At 47.7% G+C, this 13,878-nt stretch overlaps 1 non-coding gene across 1 annotated transcript; it reads right to left on the minus strand.

Moving 5' to 3' along the window:
- Window positions 1-2,924: 2,924 nt before the first annotated feature.
- Window positions 2,925-3,117, minus strand: LOC134938196 (U2 spliceosomal RNA). Its single transcript, XR_010180808.1, has one exon. It is a non-coding gene; the product is annotated as a U2 spliceosomal RNA (small nuclear RNA).
- Between the last annotated feature and the right edge of the window lie 10,761 nt (window positions 3,118-13,878).

The following is a 13,878-nucleotide window of genomic DNA, read 5'->3' on the forward strand; positions in this document are numbered from 1 at the left end:
AACATCTCCAAGCTTTGCTCTATCTATATCTTTGCAAATATAAATATGTGGATTTGTGCTGATTTATACTGCAGTAAATAAGTTGATCAACTAATAAGTGGCCACAGGGTGAAATTATAAGCCGTGTTATGAATGTTGTCTGTATAAATGTCTAATAAATGTTATATGTTTTAATTTATACTGATCAGGATAGCGCTTCATTTTTTCTTTTGTGGTTTTTACATTTTTTAAGTAGCTAAAGGACCCTTGATGTCAGGAGGAGAAGTAAGGCCCAGGGATAGTACTTTCACTACCCACGTCAACAACTACTCCCTTTAGTAACCTTGTGTCAAGCAAAGTCAGGCATGGAGCCCGAAGTGATATCAAGATACCTAAAGATATCAAGAGGTGCTATCATGCTCAGTGCTATTGGCACTCCTCCCATTCACCCTCAGGTGTTTAATTAGCTGGATTCCTGCATTTCAGATCACACACAGATAAGGCCCTATTTAGAGGTAAGTCCTGAATAAATGTATAGAGTGTGATAGTATCAGGAATGTTAGGGACCCATGTGATGAAGTCACCTGGCCGCGGTACATGGGCCCGCATATTTGCCCAAATGTGTGCTAAGAACTTCAATTATACTCCATGTTAATTGTGAGGGTTTATTTAATTTTTTTTTTACTATCAGTGTTCTTAGTGCTAAGAGTGTGCATCTGCATCTCTCTTCCTCCAGCATAGTATTCAGGGTTGGACTGGCCCATAGGGGCACTGGGGAAACCACCATTGGGCCCCACTGCCTGGGGGCCCACCTCCTCCTCTAGTGATCAAGTTCCAGACTGTGCACTATAATTATACATTATACATATGTATAATACTTATACTATATGCTTATAATTAAACTGTAAAGTATATATTTATCAAGGGGCCCAGACTATGCACTCTCTTATATTTAGTCAAGTCTCCGTGGCAGCTTGCTAACCCCATCTGGAGACTGGCCACCCCCAAAACATGGGCCACTACCTCCTGCACCTCCGGTGGGCCCTTCATGCCCCAGTCCGACACTGATAGTATTAGAAGCCTCAGCATGATAGCACCTCTTGATATCTTTAGTAATAGGATGTGCAGTGCAGTCCAGGTCCCCCCCCACCCCCACCCCACATCTTTCTGTTTTCATTTGGTGCATTTGAAATGTCAGAGCTGAGTCACAGTTTTGCAACTTGTGTGAAGTGACATCCAGTCCAAAAGAGTCCAGAGCAGAAGTAAGGGAGCCATTGTAGATGGAAATGGTTATCAGGGCGAGATACAATGGCAGTGGTAGAGTGAAGAGTTTTTAGCAGTGATGATGAGGTTTTAGAGCCAGACTTCTTACAGACAGCTTTCTTATAGCATGGGGGCAGAGAGGTGGTGTTACTGCAGGATGGAGAATGGGTGCAGGGATAATTATATGCTAGAAAATTATAGTAAAAAAGAGGGACTTCATGCAATAGTGGTTGGACACACTTAAGCAGAAATTCAAGACTGTTTCAAACATAATTTCATCCAAACAGACTGTAATGGCAGCAGTAGCAACTGCAACCAGGGCCGACTTAATGGCAGTATTGTAAGCCGTGACCACACAAATAAACTGAGGCCACAACTCAAGCTTATTTACAGGATAGCATGCCAGGAGAGAATAAATAAAAAAAAACAACATAATAATAATTACCCTTCCTGCATCTACTCTCCACATGTGTCCATACATTAAATGGCTGTCAGCACTCTTATTGGTGAAAAACTCAAGCAATCCACCAATCAGTATGCTGACAGTCATTACACCGTCTGGCTGCATTCATGGAGGCATTATTATGGTTATTTGTTATTATTGTGTGATAAATGGAGGCACTGTAAGGTAATTTTACACTGTCACAGTCTCCTTTACTTAACAATATCTATTTTGCCAGCAAGGTAGGTATCAAGCATAATTTAAACCTGCTTTTGGTTGGTGCAAAGAGATGCAGACTGAGTAAATGATTTGATTATACAGTCCTAATATAGAGTATAGTACACTAAAAGAGGAGTTGCAACTCCAAGTCAACCTTTTCCAACGTTTATGTAGCCTGGTTTTGGCCTATCATGGGGCCTGCTGGGTGACCTGAGCCTAATGCCCAGGGTCACCATATTCCCTAATGGGCCACACTTACACTAGGGCCTAATGCCCTCTATTACAGGCACAGGTCTAATGCCTGCTATTGGCCCCGTGCCTAGTGCCTGCCTACTCCGCCCACAGGCCTGAGGCCTGATTTATCCCCCACGGGCCTAATGCCCGATCCCTGATGGACTAGGGAGGAGAGGGGAGGGTGACAGATGCCATCTCCAAGGGCCTACCAGTCCCGGTGGGAGAGGCACCGGGAGGAGCTTCGTCAGATCTTTTGGTTTCCACCCTTGGTGACCTCTCCGGTGTGGTCCTTCACTCTTCTGCCGCTGTCCCATCCTGGCCAGCAGCACCATCACCTCTTCTCCACGTCCAGCCAACAATGGACATCTTCTTTGGTGTGCCCGGCGTCTTCTGGCCTCTTCCGCGGCCTCAGGAACACTTCACGCTCTTCCGTGTGGCCTGCTGCGCTGCTCCTCTTCCTCTGCGGCGTCCACACTTCTCCAGGTCTAGGTAGCATCTGCCATCATGGGGGCGGGGCCCATGAAGTGGCGAGCACTAATTGTCTCGCCACGGCCGTCCGTGATTGGCTGGTGCTGGATTTGAAATGCTGCATACAGTGCTTCCCATTGGCCGCTTCTGGTCTGGTGCAGGGAACCAATGCATGGTCCAAGCACCGGACACCCGTCACCACTGCACAAGCAGCACTGGGGACAGACAAATTTAGGTTGTGCAAGACATTGCAAAATGGGCATGCAAGCACACTTAAAGATAAAAAGCAGCAATTGTCTATTTTTGGATTACAGAACAGGAAAGGTGCACTGGTCGTGGAAGTACAGCAATATGTGGTTAAAGCATGAAGTGGACATAGCAAGCTCTTTTCCCATCTCCCTGTTCTAAAAATTCATTTAATATATGGCCTCCAGATAGTGGGCGTATCAGAGATTAAACTTATGAGAACAGATACAGTACTACACTTGATCTTAGCCAAAAGCATCAGCGGCCTACCTGCCTGCTTGCCAGTCCCTTCTGATGCCCTGTCTGGATTTTGCACACCGACTCCTATCTGCCTAAGAGACAAGCAGGAACAGTCTTGTGTTTGTCACTTGCTAGCTGGAGGCACAATTTGCATGAGCTCCACCTCTTGCACCAGTGGCGGAACTAGCGAGCGGTGGGCCCAGGTGCGACAAAATGCTTTGGGCCCCCCATCCCATCCAAGTCCACCCCCTCACCCCTGGAGAGGATCTGGTGAGGGGGACCTGCTCAGGGCCAGAGAAATGGATACCTAGCAACAGTGCCGTAACTAGGCATTTTAGCACTGTGTGCAAGAAACGGCATCGGAGCCCCTCCCCTACATGCAAAACAGGGGCAGTGCACGCCGTAGGCGCGCGCAAAAATACATACTGGCGTGGCTTCGTGGGGAAGGGGTGTGGCCACAAAATAATACCAATTCATAAAACGGTACACAGTAGTCTCCATTATTCAAATTATGCTGATCAGTAGCACCACTACACCAGGTAGAGACCCTTTTACAACTTACGGCGGACAGATTCCTCTTTTTACACATTACGGCAGACAGCGTCCCCCTTTTTACACATAACGGCAGACAGCGTCACCCTTTTTACACATAACGGCAGACAGCGTCCCCCTTTTTACACATAACGGCAGACAGTGTCCCCCTTTTTTACACATTACGGCAGACAGCGTCCCCCTTTTTACACATAACGGCAGACAGCGTCCCCTTTTTACACATAATGGCAGACAGCGTGCCCTTGTTACACATAGCGGCAGACAGCATACACTTTTTACAAATAACGGCAGACAGCGTGCCCTTGTTAAACATAGCGGCAGACAGCGTACCCTTTTTACACATAACGGCAGACAGCGTGCCCTTGTTACACATAGCGGCAGACAGCATACACTTTTTACACATAATGGCAGACAGCCTGCCCTTGTTACACATTACAGCAGAGAGCGTGCCCTTGTTACACATAGCGGCAGAAAGCGTCCCCTTTTTACACATAACAGCAGACAGCGTGCCCTTGTTACACATAGCGGCAGACAGCGTACACTTTTTACACATAATGGCAGACAGCGTGCCCTTGTTAAACATAGCGGCAGACAGCGTACACTTTTTACACATAATGGCAGACAGCGTGTCTTTTTTACACATAACGGCAGACAGCGTCCCCTTGTTACACATTACGGCAGACAGCGTGCCCTTGTTACACATTACAGTAGACAGCATCCCCCTTTTTACACATTGTGGCAGGCAGATTCCCCCTTTTTACACATTACGCCAGGCAAATTCCCCCTTTTTACACATTATGTCAGGCAGATTGCCCCTTGTTACACATTATGTAAGGCAGATTCCCCCCTTTTACACATTGCGGCAAGCAGATTCCCCTTTTTACACATTGCGGCAAGCAGATTCCCCCTTTTTACACATAGCGGCAAGCAAATTCTCGCTTTTTATACATTACGGCAAGCAGATTCCCCCTTTTTACACATTGCGGCAGGCAGATTACCCATTTTTACACATTGCGGCAGACAGTCCCCCTTTTTGAAGAAAGAAAGAAAGAAAGAAAGAAAGAAAGAAAGAAAGAAAGAAAGAAAGAAAGAAAGAAAGAAAGAAAGAAAGAAAGAAAGAAAGAATAAATTATACTTACCCTCTCCGCTGGCTCAGGCTCCTCGGTGCAGCTTCTGGTCACGATTCCCGCGCAGGAGAGAAGGAGGAGGAGGGAGGTGGAGGAGGGAGCCGCAGCAGCGCTGTTATTGGTGGAGGCGCTGCTGCCCCTCTGCTTTACTATAGGCTGTTCTCGGAAGACAGCCTATAGTGAAGGAGAGGGCCAGCAGCAGCAGTGCCTCAACCAGTAGTAAAGCGCTGCTGCGGCTCCCTCCTCCACCTCCCTCCTCCTCCTTCTCCCCCGTGCCGCTGCGCTGTTCTTCTCTCCTGTCCGGTCGGCTGTGTGCTGTGGGTAGCTGTTGCCCACAGCACACAGTGGCATGTAATGAGTCAGTTTGACTCATTACATGCTTTGGGCCCCTGGACAGTGGCGGGCCCCAGTGCAACGCACTGGTTGCACTGGCTGTAGTTCCGCCTCTGTCTGGCACACATCTACAAGCCGGCTGACAGGCATCCTACCTGGCTCCGTGACTTTTGTCTGTACATTGTGATCCATCAGACATTGTGAAATACTTCAATGGAATATTTTCTAGTTCCACAAAATTCTCAGCATTTGAATGCTGTGGCAAGAGGCTTTAAACAGGCATCTAGTAGTTTCTGGAACTGCAATAGTGTTCTGGAATGTCTGTTCTATGATCCAGGTTCTATCATGTGTGTGCTTGTGTGCTTTCCATTTTGAAATGTCTTGCAAAGGCCTAATTTTTTTATTTTGGAAATGGCTTACTTTGGTGCACCTTTACATTCAATGTTTGAGTTGTTCAATGTTTGATATCTTTCTAGTTTTATCTGGTGCATTTGGAATACCAAAGCTGAGTCACAGTTTTGTGACCTGTGTGAAGTGACATCCAGTCCAACAGGGTCCAGAGCAGAAGTAAGGGTGCCATTGTAGATGGAAATGGATTTTCTTTTTCATCCACTAGGGGTCACTGGAGTACTCTTGGGATATGGACGGCTTCCACCGGAAGAAGGCACTGAATAAATTAATTTTTGAGACTACTCCTCCCCTCCATATCCTCGAGCACTCCAGTGTTTTTTCTGTGCTCGACACAGTTAGAAGGCATAGTGGAGCTCGTCCACAAAGTATTGGAATTTTTTCTAAGTTTTTTTTTTTTTTTTTCCTTTCAAGGATTTCCACGTCCTTTCCCCCCTTCTAACAGGCGTGGGTCAGGGACAGTGGAAGCGGCTGAGAACAGCCGTGAGTGTCGGACCTCTCTGTAAAGAGCTCCCTCACTCCACCTGCAGGCTGCCTGCAAAAAGCTGGACGGAGCTTGGATGAGAAGCCCCGTCATAGACTTTTGTTACGGTCCAGGTATGTTGGGTAGGGGCGGTCAGCTTATGCTGCCGCCCCACTGTTGGGGATTGTATTGGGCATGTTTCACTCACTAACGACCGCTGCCCGGAGCGCGTGTGCATAGGCCGCTTCACGGCTCTATGCAGCGCGCTCTCACTCTCCGCCGCTCCCAGCATCTTAAGTTACCTAGCAGACCGCTGCTCCCTGCGCCGCAGCAGCCGATATGTTCCCCGCTGCCTGGCTACACAGGAGGCCACTCCACTCTATGCTGTGTGTGGCGGGCCGGGAGCGCGTGTGCATAGGCCGCTCCACGGCTCTATGCAGTACGCTCTCTGCTCCCGCTGACCGCCCGCAGCAGCCGAGGAGTTCCCTGCTGCCTTGGCATACAGGTACAGGCCGCTCACACGGCCCTATGCAAAGTTCCACAGGCCCCGACCCGGTGCTGTACACGGAGGTCGTGGGGGTGGGGGGAGACATTAGCAGTATTGGCAGTGTTAAGCTTTGTAGAAAAACTTGGTACTTAACATGTTTAATGTTCTCCTGTCTGTTCCAGGATTCCTATATTACATCTCGGCTTAAGAGTGGTACTAGGGGAATTTGGGGGTCAGTTTTCTTATTGCTGGCAGGCACTGCACTTGCCTGATATATACAAGGAACTTTGGTGTTATTACTGAGTCGTGCAGACTGTCTGTGTGTAGTTTGTATTGTCTGTCTTTATAATGAGTAAGACACCAGCAAAATCTAAGAAACATTTTTCATGTCATGTCTGTAAGAGTGTGTTGCCTGATGGATCCACCACATGTACAGCATGTGTTGTTAATACAGCCACAAATACGATTTCCACAGAAGTAAAGCCAGCATCTCTGGACCCTCCATGGGCTTTACTTGCAGATGTATTAGTTGGTTTACAATCAGAGCTGGCCGCCTCTCGTGAAGAAAGAGAGGCGGCAAGATCTGAGTTTAAAATGAGACCATTTGAGTTACCAGGGGAGTCTCAATCTGGTCAGAGGTCCACCTTGAGTGGAAAAGATAAGTTTCCTTTTCCTAATAATTTTCCAGTCTCTGGGATACTAGACCTCACTGAACATGAGTATGAGGAGGGCGAAATAGACCAACAGTCAGATAGTGACGATTTTGACAGCCCAGGTATTGATAATCTCATCAGAGCAGTACGTCAGTCGCTGGAGTTTACGGAAACTGAGGAGCCCCTGACGAATGATGAGGTAGTCTTTACTAAACGACAGAGATCTCCGATGTGTTTCCCTATTTCGGAATCTCTTAATAAAATGTTACTGGAAACACGGAAGAATCCGGATAAACGGTTTTCTATACCTCATAGATTTAAATCGAGTTACCCGTTTCCAGAGTCCATGACAGCTACATGGGAGAACCCACCATCGGTGGATTCATCCGTATCTAAACTTACAAGGAAGTTAACCATACCAGTACCAACTGCTACTACGCTTAAAGACCCTGCAGATCGTAAAATAGAGGCTATGCTAAGGTCCATGTATACAGCAGCTGGAGTGCTGCTGAGACCTGGGTTGGTTGGCATTTGGGTTACTAAAGCATTAATGGTATGGATAAAAGAGCTCAGGTCGGCTCTGCAAGATGACCATCTTATACTTCTCGCGGATCAAATCTGGGAAGCTGCTGAATATCTATGTACAGCTTCTACTGACGTCTGTCAGCTTACTTCTCGCCTGTCCTCATCGCTAGTCATAGTTCGACGAGCACTTTGGCTGCGTTCTTGGCAGGCGGAGACGGAGGTTAAAAAAGGTATAGAGGCATTGCCTTATGATGGCGAGAAGCTTTTCGGTCCTGGATTGGACAAATGGATTTCTGAGGCTACTGGAGGAAAGTCTGTGTTTCTTCCATCGCCTACAACTATACCTAAACGGAAATATTCTGGTCCGGCGTTCAAATCCTTTAGAACTCAGCCCTTTCGTGGGCAGGGCACAGGAGCAGTCACGCCTGGTAGAAGAGGTCGGGGACGTAGTGCCCGACAATCCAATGCACGTCGTCAAGACACTAGGACCACTAACAAACCAGTGGCATGACGGGCTCACAGCCCATCTCGGATCTCCAATTGTGGGAGCACGCCTTCAGAGCTTTCAGGGGGCGTGGCTGCAGACGTCCACAGATGGGTGGATCCGCAATTTAGTATTAGAGGGTTACAAAATAGAGTTCGATTATCTTCCGACAGGAAGATTTTTCACGACAGGACTGCCTGTGTCGGACGACAAGAAAGCAGTTCTGCAGGTTGCCATTCAGTCTCTGCTGAATGCTGCAGTTGTAATTCCGGTCCCCGTGCAGGAACAGGGGCAGGGTTATTATTCCAGTCTGTTTCTGGTACCAAAACCAGATGGCTCAGTCAGGCCAATATTGAACCTAAAAGGTCTCAATCATTACGTCACTTACCACAGATTCAAGATGGAATCTCTCAGGTCAGTAATTGCAGGGTTAGAGCCACAGGAATTCATGATTGCACTGGATCTCAAAGATGCGTACTTACACATTCCGATTTGGCCACCTCACCAGAGTTTCTTAAGGTTTGCAATAAGGCGAGACCATTACCAGTTTCAGGCTCTGCCGTTTGGCCTCTCATCAGCGCCTCGGGTATTCACCAAGGTAATGTCCGTGATGATAGCTCATCTCAGGTCCCTAGGAGTAATAATTGTTCCGTATTTGGACGATCTACTCATAAAGGCTCCGTCTCAACAATTGCTTCTCCAGCATGCTTTGCTAACGTACAATGTACTAGTTCAGCACGGTTGGATAGTCAGTTTAAAGAAATCACATCTAATTCCGTGTCAACGACTTCAATTCCTAGGGATGATTCTCGATACAGTAAATCAAAAGGTTTACCTGCCACAACAGAAAGTACAGGTCATTCGTCATCTGGTGCAATTAGTGCTCAAACCACGCACAGTCTCAGTACATTTGTGCATTCGCCTTTTAGGCACAATGGTGGCGGCTTTCGAAGCACTTCAGTTCGGAAGATTTCACTCACGTCCGTTTCAACTGGAGGTGTTAGCGCAATGGTCGGGATCACATCTGCAGATGCACCACAGGGTGAGATTGTCGCCACAAGTCAGGGTGTCTCTTCTCTGGTGGTTAAAAATACACAATCTATCTGCAGGGAGACGATTCGGCGTCGTGAATTGGATAATTCTGTCAACAGACGCAAGTCTCAGAGGTTGGGGAGCTGTAGTTCAGAGTTATCGGCTCCAGGGCCTCTGGGCAGATCACGAAAGATCGCTATCCATAAATGTTCTGGAACTCAGGGCGATTTACAATGCTCTAAGACAAGCAGTGTACATGTTTCGTTTTCAGACTGTTCAGGTGCAGTCAGACAATGCGACGGCAGTCGCATACATAAACAAACAAGGAGGAACGAGAAGCCGCATGGCAATGCGGGAAGTAGCTCGGATCCTCAGATGGGCCGAATATCACCAGGTGATATTGTCGGCAGTGTTCATTCCGGGAGTGGACAACTGGGAGGCAGATTTTCTCAGTCGTCGGGATTTTCATCCAGGAGAGTGGGCATTAAATCCAGAAGTGTTTCAGATGTTGATCCAGAGGTGGGGTTACCCTCAGGTGGTTCTGATGGCATCCCGCCACAATCATCAGGTGTCACGATATGTGTCCAGAACAAGAGATCCAAGGGCAGTGGCGGTGGATGCTCTCACAGCCGCGTGGCCGTACAGCCTCGTGTATCTGTTTCCACCGTTTCCGCTGCTCCCGCTGTTGCTAAAACGGATCAAGAGAGGGTCCGTCACAGTCATACTAATAGCGCCTCATTGGCCTCGGAGAACTTGGTTCTCGGATCTCCTCGGTTTACTCGCAGACGATCCGTGGCCACTCCCACTACGTCCGGACCTGTTACAACAAGGTCCGTTCCTTTACCCCGATTTAGCGCGGCTGCGTTTGACGGGGTGGCTGTTGAAAAGGCCATCTTGAGAAGAGAGGGCATTCCGGAGTCTGTTATACCAACCATGGTACGAGCTAGGAAGCCGGTTACGGCAGCTCATTATTACAGAATCTGGCCTACTTATATAGGTTGGTGTGAAGCTCGGAAGTTTCCGACATCATCTTTTAATTTATCCCGTCTTTTGTTATTTTTACAGATGGGGTTAGATGGAGGACTACGTCTTTCCACACTAAAGGTGCAGGTATCTGCGTTGTCAATTTACTTTCAAAGGAAATTGGCCTCGTTGCCGTCAATACATACGTTTCTACAGGGTGTAATGAGGATACAGCCTCCTTTCATTCCACCTACAGCACCATGGGACTTGAATCTGGTTTTAGATTTCTTACAGTCCGATTACTTTGAACCCTTACAACAAGTGGATATTAAATTTCTCACTTGGAAAACGATTTTTCTTTTAGCCTTAGCTTCGGCTAGGCGTGTTTCAGATCTGGGTGCCTTGTCGTGCAAGTCACCGTATTTAGTTTTTCATGATGACAGAGCGGAACTTCGGACGAATCCCGCTTTTCTACCAAAGGTAGTGTCGTCTTTTCACATCAATCAACCAATAGTAGTTCCGGTATTAACAGAGAATGCTGAAACGTTGGATGTGGTTCGCGCATTACGCGTCTATGTATCCCGAACGTCTACGGTTCGTAAGACGGATACGTTGTTTGTTCTCTATGATGCGGCTAAGAGGGGTTGGCCAGCCTCTAAGCAGACCTTATCCAGATGGATCAAACTGACCATACGTCAGGCTTACCTTCATGCTAGGTTACAGCCACCTACATCAGTAACAGCTCATTCCACACGTTCTGTGGGAACGTCATGGGCAGCGAGTCGTGGGGCTTCTACGACACAGCTTTGCCGTGCGGCTACTTGGTCTTCAGTGCACACGTTTGTGCGCTTTTACAAGTTTGATACGTTCGCGGCATCAGCATCTAGCTTTGGCCGTTTAGTGTTACAAGAGCCAAACAGCTCTCCCGCCACGGAGGAAACTTTGGTACATCCCAAGAGTACTCCAGTGACCCCTAGTGGATGAAAAAGAAAATAGGATTTTGGTACTTACCAGGTAAATCCTTTTCTTTGAATCCATAGGGGGCACTGGACGCCCACCCAGAGCAGTTTATCTGTTTTAGGAAGTTCAGTGGTTCTTATGGTAACACACTTTCACGACTGGTTTAAATTTAACAAAGGTTAATCAGTTAGGGTGTCAACTGTTTAGTTGTCTGTTACGTTTTGTGTCAACTTTATTGTTGTCCGTGAGATTATAGGTAATTCTCCTTTTGTCAATCTCTCTATCGATCCTGTTCGGCTCAGTAAAAAACACTGAAGTGCTCGAGGATATGGAGGGGAGGAGTAGTCTCAAAAATTAATTTATTCAGTGCCTTCTTCCGGTGGAAGCCGTCCATATCCCAAGAGTACTCCAGTGCCCCCTATGGATTCAAAGAAAAGGATTTACCTGGTAAGTACCAAAATCCTATTATCAGTGCGAGATACAATGCCAGTGATAGAGAGAAGAGGTTTTAGCAGTGATGATGAGGTTTTAGGGCCAGACTTCTCGCAGACAGCTTTCTTATAGCATGGGGGCAGAGAGGTGGTGTTACTGCAGGATGGAAAACGGGTGCAGGGATAATTATATGCAGTGCTTAAAGTGGTCTTAGAGAGGAGGTGGAACTACCCCCCCCCCCTCCTGGCACCCATGCAATGAAGGTATTGCGCGCCCCCACCCCCCCCAAAAAAAAGGGCGTGGTCTCAAAAAGAAAGGAGTGTGGTCACACAACAGTCATAATGCCCACAGAAGTAGCACCCCTAATACAAATAGGGGGTCATTACAAGTTTATTGCTCGCTAGCTTGCTTTAGCAGCCATGCAAACGCTATGCCGCCGCCCACTGGGGAGTGTATTTTAGCTTAGCAGAAGTGCAAACGCATGTGCAGCCGAGCTCTACAAAAACAGTTTGTGCAGTTTCAGAGTAGCTCTGAACCTACTCAGCGCTTGCGAGCACTTCAGCCTATTCGTGTCCGGATTTGACGTCATACACCCGCCCAGCGAACGCCCAGCCACGCCTGCATTTTATCAGACACGCCTCCTTTTTTGCAAACACTCCCTGAAAATGGTCAGTTAACACCCAGTAACGCTCCCTTCCTGTCAATCTTCTAGCGGCCGCCAGTGCGAACAAAAACTTTGCTAGAACATGAGCACAACCACAAAGGGCTTTTTACCTGTATGTCACGCGTGCACATTTCCTGGGGCATGCGCAGAAGTACCGTTTTTTCATCTGATCGCTGCGCAGCAAAAATTGGCAGCGAACGATCAACACGGAATGACCCCCATAATGCCCACAGCAGTAGCAACCCATAACACACAATGCCCACAGCAGTAGCACCCCTTATACAATGCCCACAGTAGTATTGCTCTTTATGCAATGTCCACTGTACTGGTAGTGCCCACAGTGGTAGTAACATAGTAACATAGTTAATGAGGCTGAAAAGAGGCAAAAACCCCATCGGGTTCAACCTGTATTCTATATTAAGCAGTGCACATTATAATGCACCAGCTGAAATAATGGTTTCATACCTATTGACAACTATATGTAGTGCCCCTAATATAGAGCCCATAGTAGTGGTGCCCCTTATGCAATGCCCCCAGTAGTAGTGCCCCTTATATAGATACCATAGTAGTGGTGCCCCATATGCAATACCCCTAGTAGTAGTGCCCCTTATGTCCTCAGGAGTGATGCCCCTTATAAAGTGCCCCCTTTACAATGCCCTCATTAGTAGTGCCCCTATTAGTAATGCCCTTAATGGTAATGCCCCTGTGTAGTATTGACCCCAGTAGTAATGTTGCCTGTAGTAATGCACCAGTCATTTAGCCCCCTGTAGTTTAGCCCCAGTAGTTATGCCCCCAGTAGTTTAGACCCCAGTGGTAATGCCCCTGCAGTTATGATACCAGTAGTTTACCCCCCCCCCCTTTAGTTTAGCCTCCCAGTTGTAAAGCCCTCAGCAGTTTAGCACCTGTAGTTTAGTCCTCATGTAGTTTGCCCCATGTATTTTAGCCCCCAGTGACAATGTCCCCAGTAGTAATGCCACCTTGTAGAAATGCTCCCAGTAGTTTAATCACTGTAGCTATGCCCCCTAATAGTATTGCCCCCTGTAGTTATGCCCCCAAAAGTGATGTCCCCAGTAGTAATGTGCCCCAGTAGTAATGCCCCTGGTAGTAATGTGCCCCTTTAGTTTGCCCCCAGTAGTTAGCCCTCTTGTAATTTGCCCCCAGTAGCTTGCCCCCATGTAGTTTGCCCCAGTAGCTCCCCCCTTGTACTAAGCCCACCAGTAGTTTGCCCCAGTACTTATCCTCCAGTACATTTCCCCTTATATTTAGCCCCCCAGTAGTTTGCCCCCTTGTAATTTGACCCCAGTAGTTAGCTCCCAGTAGCTTGCCTCCTTATAGTTTGTCCCCATTAGCTTGCACCCTTGTATTTAGCCCCCCCAGTAGTTTGCCCCCAATAGTTAGCCCTCAGTAGCTTGCTCCCTTGTAGTTTGCCCCAATAGCTTGCCCCCATGTAGTTTGCCACCAGTAGCTTCCCCCTTGTATTTAGCCCCCCAGTAGCTTGCCCCTTTGTAGTTTGTCCCCAGTAGCTTGCCCCTTATATTTAGCCCCCCAGTAGTTTGCCCCGTTGTAGTTTTCCCCCAGTAGTTATCCCCCATGTAGTTTGCCCCCTTGTATTTAGCCCTCCAGTAGTTTGCCCCCTTATAGTTTGCCCCCATGTAGTTTGCACCCAGTAGCTTTCCCCCTTGTAGTTTGCCCCCAGTAGCTTGC

Source organism: Pseudophryne corroboree, chromosome 6, assembly GCF_028390025.1.
Source record: "Pseudophryne corroboree isolate aPseCor3 chromosome 6, aPseCor3.hap2, whole genome shotgun sequence".
In the NCBI taxonomy this organism is placed as follows: Eukaryota; Metazoa; Chordata; class Amphibia; order Anura; family Myobatrachidae; genus Pseudophryne; species Pseudophryne corroboree.